Source organism: Aegilops tauschii, chromosome 5 (genome assembly GCF_002575655.3).
Source record: "Aegilops tauschii subsp. strangulata cultivar AL8/78 chromosome 5, Aet v6.0, whole genome shotgun sequence".
NCBI classification, from domain to species: Eukaryota; Viridiplantae; Streptophyta; class Magnoliopsida; order Poales; family Poaceae; genus Aegilops; species Aegilops tauschii.
In genome coordinates this window covers 27,710,864-27,717,096 of record NC_053039.3, presented here as the reverse complement: position 1 = coordinate 27,717,096, position 6,233 = coordinate 27,710,864, and the positions used below count along the sequence as shown (strand labels likewise).

Here is a 6,233-nt window from a genome sequence, read left to right as displayed (position 1 = left end):
GCGTGGACGCTAGCCTTTCCAGATGCAGTGCTAGAACACAAGACAGCGGCGAGTTCCGATCACGTACCATTACTCCTCAGCCTCAACGGTGTGCATGCATGAAGGAGGGACTGGGATCAGGTGACATGCCTACAGCATGTCACGCTGCAACATGCGGCCTCCCATCCGCCGTCCAATCTCCATCCAACGTTCCACAGCGATCCAAGGCAAAAAAAAGTCCCAGGCGATCAGACTTGGACCAAATCGTGGTGGTCTGCCCGCTCGGAACCAATTTGTGGCGGGGAAAAGGGGAGATTGGCGCCGAGCGTTGCCGCCGCAGAGGACAGGCAGGGCCGCGCCGCCGCCGCCCCAGTGAAGCGCTCCGCCTCGCCGCGGCAGTAATCAGCGCCGCCGAGCCCCCGCGGGAACCAGCTCCGCCGAGTCGCCGGGGAACCAGAAGAGCGCCGTCGTGCGCCGGGTAGCAGCGACTTGCCGCCGCGGTCCACGGAGGAGCGCCACCCTGACCACCACGTCCGGTTTCCCAGGTCGCCTCTCCTCTTCCTTCACACCAGTTTGATGCCTGTGCAGTTTGGGTTCAGAGTTAGCACGGTTTGGGTTAGTTTCGTTTCAGAATTAACTGATAATATGTGTAGTTCTATGACTTTGCATCAATATCACCGCTGCACCAAAACAAGTTAAATTGTGTGTAGTTCTATGAGTTTGCAACAATGGCGAAGATTGCAGTCCACTAATTTATCATAGTATACTGCAGATTACTCCGTAGATTGGAAACAGTACACCTTTTTGTGCCCTCTCCTGGACATAATTGACTGAAGCCTTGGTGTAGCGTCCACTGTAATTAAATCTATCCCTCGGTCTCTTTATTTGTCAAGGAAAAAAATATGTGATATCTGTTTAGCAACGCCACAACAAAAGTTTAAGGATGGATAAACTCTGGATCCATCATTTTTCCTATGTAAACTAGATGGCATACTGAATCATCATATTCAGTGTGAGTGTGAGTAATTTATCTTTTATATATGAGTTGTTGTACCATCCTGACATGCATATACAGATATGTCTTGACATGTTGTACCATCCTTGCTACCGGAACCGAGAAGATTGCAGTCCACTAATTTATATACTTTGTTTTCGTTTGGCAGAATTGAATGTTGTGCAATGGCAGAAATTGGAAAGAGGACACCCAAAGTTGGTATGAGGTTCAGAGATTCGGAAGAGGCTTGGGAGTTTTGGGTAGATTATGGGGGTCACATCGGCTTTGATGTGAGGAAAAGATCCACAATCAAAAGCAGATGTGATGGTGTGATTACTTCACGCTGGTTTGTTTGTTCCAATGAAGGCCATCGAAGGAAAAACCAAACAGATCATGAGCCAAAGCGTATTAGAGCAGAAACAAGAACCAATTGTAAGGCTCATGTGATTGTTACATATGATCGAGTTGCCAACAATTTTGAAGTCACCGAAGTTGATTTGGAGCACAATCACCGCCTTCAATTGCCACAAACCTGCCACTTGTTAGCATCACAAAGGAAGATTTCAGAAGTGCAAGCTTTCGAGATAGAAACAGCCGATGATTCTGGAATTATGCCAAAAGCTTCACATGAGTATGCTTGTCGTCTAGTTGGTGGCCCTAACAACCTTGGTCACACTTACCGTGACCGAAAGAACCATTTGCGAAGCAAGCGGCAGCGGGAGTTGGCTTATGGACAGGCTGGAAGTATGTTGAATTATTTTCGTGACAAGCAGGCTGAGAATGCAGCATTCGTGACAAGCGGCAGCGGGAGTTGGCCCTAACAACCTGGTCACACTTAACTAATTTCAGTGATTTTTGTTCTCAGCCACAAAGAAGGATGGTGTGCAACAAAAGAAAAAAGATGGTGTGCAGCCTCAAGTAGAAGTGGAGAAGTATGACAACAACAAAGAAGTAAATTTGGTGCTTCAAGAGTGCAATAATATTATGAGTTTCACCCAGCTCTTGACGGCTGACCATGATAATCTGTTCTAGCATGGAAGCTCCTTAGATAATATTTTGTACATGGTGGTGATCATGATGATTATCTGTTCTAGCATGGAACTCGTGAGATAGTATTTTGGACATGGTTAACTATAGTAGTATGGGGTTAACTATATTATTTTGTAGCCTAAGTGACAAGCAAGTGGTACTGAATTTGAATGTATTGAGCTTTTGAATTACAAGCAAGTGGTACTGAATTTCAATCAAGTGGTACTTAGTTTGTATTGTTAAATTACTGCTGTTTTTGTTGCTATATGACCGTTGTTTGCATACAGTTTTTTTGTTTTTTTGTATAGCTAAGTTTGAAATTTAATACTGAATTTCAATCAAGTGGTACTGAATTTGTATTGTTAAATTACTGCTGTTTTTTGTTGCTATATGACTGCTGTTTGCATACAGTTTTTTTTTGTATAGCTAAGTTTGAAATTTAATACTGAATTTCAATCAAGTGGTACTGAATTTGTATTGTTAAATTACTACTGTTTTTGTTGCTATATGACTGTTGTTTGCATACAGTTTTTTTGTTTTTTTGTATAGCTAGGTTTGAAATTTAATTTATGCAAATTCGGTAAAAAAAAATATTGCTGCTGTTTTGTACTGTATAATGACTGAAAAGTTGGTGATTCTATTGAATAAACTTCGAAAACAGTAGTCTGATGCATTTCGCCTGTGTAGTCTGATCGCCTGGGATTTTTTTTGCCTTGGATCGTTGTGGAACGTTGGATGGAGATTGGAGTGCGGATGGGAGGCCGCATGTTGCAGCGTGACATGCCGTACCAGTCCATTTTGGACATGGTTAACTATAGTAGTATGGGGTTCCCGACAAAGGCTCCCGGACCGGACGAGTTCCCAGCCCACTTTTTTCAACGTAATTGGGACGTGTGTGGTGCCGATGTAACTGCGGCACTGCTTCGAATCATTAATGGCACCGAGTTAGCGGAGTGCATAAATGAGACATTATTGATGCTCATTCCGAAGGTAAAGAACCCCACATCGCTGACACAGTTTAGACCTATATCTCTCTGCAATGTATAATACAAAATTGCGTCCAAGGTTATATCCAACAGGTTTAAGGTTTTTTTACCTAATATCATTTCAGAGGAGTAGTCTGCCTTCGTCCTAGGCAGACTTGTCATGGACAATATAATAACTGCATATGAGTGTCTTCACTTTATGAAGAGAAATAAAGCAAAGAGAAACAAATATTGCGCACTGAAATTTGATACGATGAAAGCTTATGATAGAGTTGAATGCAATTATCTTCAAGCAATTATGTTGAAGCTGGGATTCACAGACAGGTGGGTGGAGATCGTTATGAGTCTGGTTAGGACAGTCAGATTTCCAGTACTATTTAATGGCAAGAAGTTGCAAGAGTTTCAACCGTCACGTGGAATACGACATGGAGACCCAATTTCTCCATACTTATTCTTGATAGCAGCAGAGGGCCTTTCATGCCTTTTAAAATCTATTGACGAGTCATCCAACTTGAATGGGATACAGGTGGCTGCCACAGCTCCACCGGTAAACCATTTACTATTCGCAGATGACACCCTGCTGTTTTTCAAGGCTAATACAAATGGAGCAAACGAGAAACCAGTTGATGAACACTTATTGCCAAGCTTCGGGGCAACGTATAAATCATGATAAGTCGTCAATCCACTTCAGTTAAGGTTGCCCTGACAGTGTAAGAGATGAAATAAAGGCGGTGTTGCAAGTTCCAAATGAGGCGTTGAGCGCCAAATATCTAGGGATGCCAACGGAGGTGGGGGCCTCCAAGAATGGGGCTTTCAAATATTTGAAATATTATTTATGGAGCAGGGTTCAGGGGTGGATTGAAAAATCATTGTCTTCACCAGGAAAAGAGGTGTTGGTTAAATCTGTGGCCCAAGCAGTTCCAGTCTTCTCTATGTTATGTTTCAAGCTGCATAGGGGCTTATGTGAGCACTTGAACATGTTGAGCAGGAAATTCTGGTGGGGGAGCAAAGAAGGACACCGTAAACCTAGCTGGGTGTCGTGGGAATCAATGACCCATCCAAAAAGTATGGGAGGTTTGGGATTTAAAGATTTCGAGCTCTTCAACATGGCGCTACTGGCTAAGCGAGCATGGATAGTCCTACAATATCCAGGGTCGTTGAGTGCAAGAATCCTCAAGAGCATCCACTTCCCAAATGGTTCCATTCTTGATGCAGAGCTAAGCAGCCATCCTAGCCAAATTTGGCGGGATGTTATAGAGGGGCGGGACATACTTAAAAAGGGTCTAATCAGAAGAATTGGCAATGGGGAGTCTACCAACATCTGGGAGGACAACTGGCTACCAAGACATGAGATGATGAGAGCATATGGGAGCCGCCAACGCAATCCGCCTACGACAGTTTTAGAACTAATTGATCATACTTCTGTAGTATGGGATGTGGCGAGATTACAGGAGGCGTGTCTCCCAATTGACATCCCAACTATACTGAGCATACCCCTCTGTACGTCGAATGTGCTTGACACATGGTCCTGGACCTTCGAGAAAAATGGATGTTTCTTCGTCAGATCAGCCTACAGGATGATGGTGGACAAGAAATTCAGAAGGGAAGCGTGGCTAGATGGGGGAGCCGGATCCTCAAGCAACGATCGTGATGCAGAGTCATGGAAACATCTATGGAAAACTCCAATCCCAGGGAAGATACATACGTTCCTTTGGAGGCTTGCGAAGCACTCCCTTCCCACGGAGGATATTCGAGCTCACAGAAATATGGCGCCCTCAAGCACATGTGGGCTATGCGGTGCCGAGGATTCCTGGAGGCACTCATTGCTCGAGTGTTCTATAGCGAGATGTATTTGGGCACTAGTGGATGGCGAGTTGGCAGAACACTTATGTGAAACCAAGGAACCAAGTGCAAAACAATGGATGTTTTCAATGTTTGAAACATTATCACATGCATCCTTTGTCCGGCTAGCAGTCACTTTATGGGCAATCAGGACCGGTCCTGAGATTTCCGGGGCCCGGGGTGAGACAACATGGAGGGGCCCTAAAGCCACATAAACATATGCATATTTTTCTGTCTATTTCAATTGCAAATAAATATTCGGCAGACTATAATTTATGGTGCCTTGTGTTCTTGACTATTAGAAACCGGGGTCACAAACATTGACAGTAAAAGTTGATCGATCTTGTCAATCTACCCTTATACTGTATATATTTGTATTATTAGGTGAACTACTAGCACTATCATGCCTACTAATTTTTTATCTTCCTATAGTTTTCACTAGTTGTTCTTGAACAACAACTAAAGCTAACTCCTTGGAGTTCCTAGCAGTACAAATACTGTTTTATTTTTGCAGGGAATCCGTAGAGCACATGTATCTGCTCTGAAGAAATGCCAACAACTCATGTGGGACTCAATTAACTCATATGCATATTTTTCCTCAATTATCAGATGGATTCTTTCTGGATAGCATCTTGCTAAATGAATATTAATCTTGGTAATCAGCACACAACATATGATACCAGAAATTAAGAGTACTGCTAATTAAATAAAAGTGCTAAGAAAGGCATGGAACAAGGTACCTGGATGGCTAGAAAAATTGAAATCGCAAGATTTTGCTGCTGCGTCACGAACACAAGAAACTGGAGTGTGAGAAAGAGAGATGTACAAGGATAATCTTCAGGAAACGAACGATCTAACAAGAATAGAAAGAAAAAATTTGGGTTGAAGAGAAGATTGATGGGAATCTGGAAACCGCACTACCTTCTTCCACTAATGGCGCCTAGCAGCCAAAAAAAACAATTAGACGAGTGGGCGGGGCGCCGTCATTCATGGCATGGCTTATTTGTTGCCAATTGGGGAGGTAGAGTATTAAGCCGAGAAGACTGCACGGCGTGCTAATCCATCAATTAATTTTTGTTTCCTTTTGGAGAATCAATCGACCTGTTACAGGCTAAACAATCACACGTATATAGTGAAACCAAATCAATCGGGGTCCCAGCATCAACACATCAATTTATAAATCGCTTTCTGGCAGCCCCTCCCCTCAGGCCCGGCCCTGGGCAATATGGTGGGTTTGTCGCAAGGGAATCCATGATGAAGTCTATCAGAACCCAGCATCAACACATCAATTTATAAATCGCTTTCTGGCAGATCTTGAGCTCCTTCCAAGGAAGCCAGAGAAGAGACCAATAGCGTCAAGAAGAGGGCCGGTACGCCCAAAAGCTCCACCAGGCGGTTTTGCA

General features: G+C 43.7%; 1 long non-coding RNA gene across 1 annotated transcript; it reads left to right on the top strand.

Annotated features, from left to right (window-relative positions):
• The first annotated feature begins 244 nt into the window (after nucleotides 1-244).
• Nucleotides 245-2,246, top strand: LOC120964268 (uncharacterized). Its single transcript, XR_005756005.3, has 2 exons — nucleotides 245-524; nucleotides 1,143-2,246. It is a non-coding gene; the product is annotated as an uncharacterized lncRNA (long non-coding RNA).
• The last annotated feature ends 3,987 nt before the right edge of the window (nucleotides 2,247-6,233 follow it).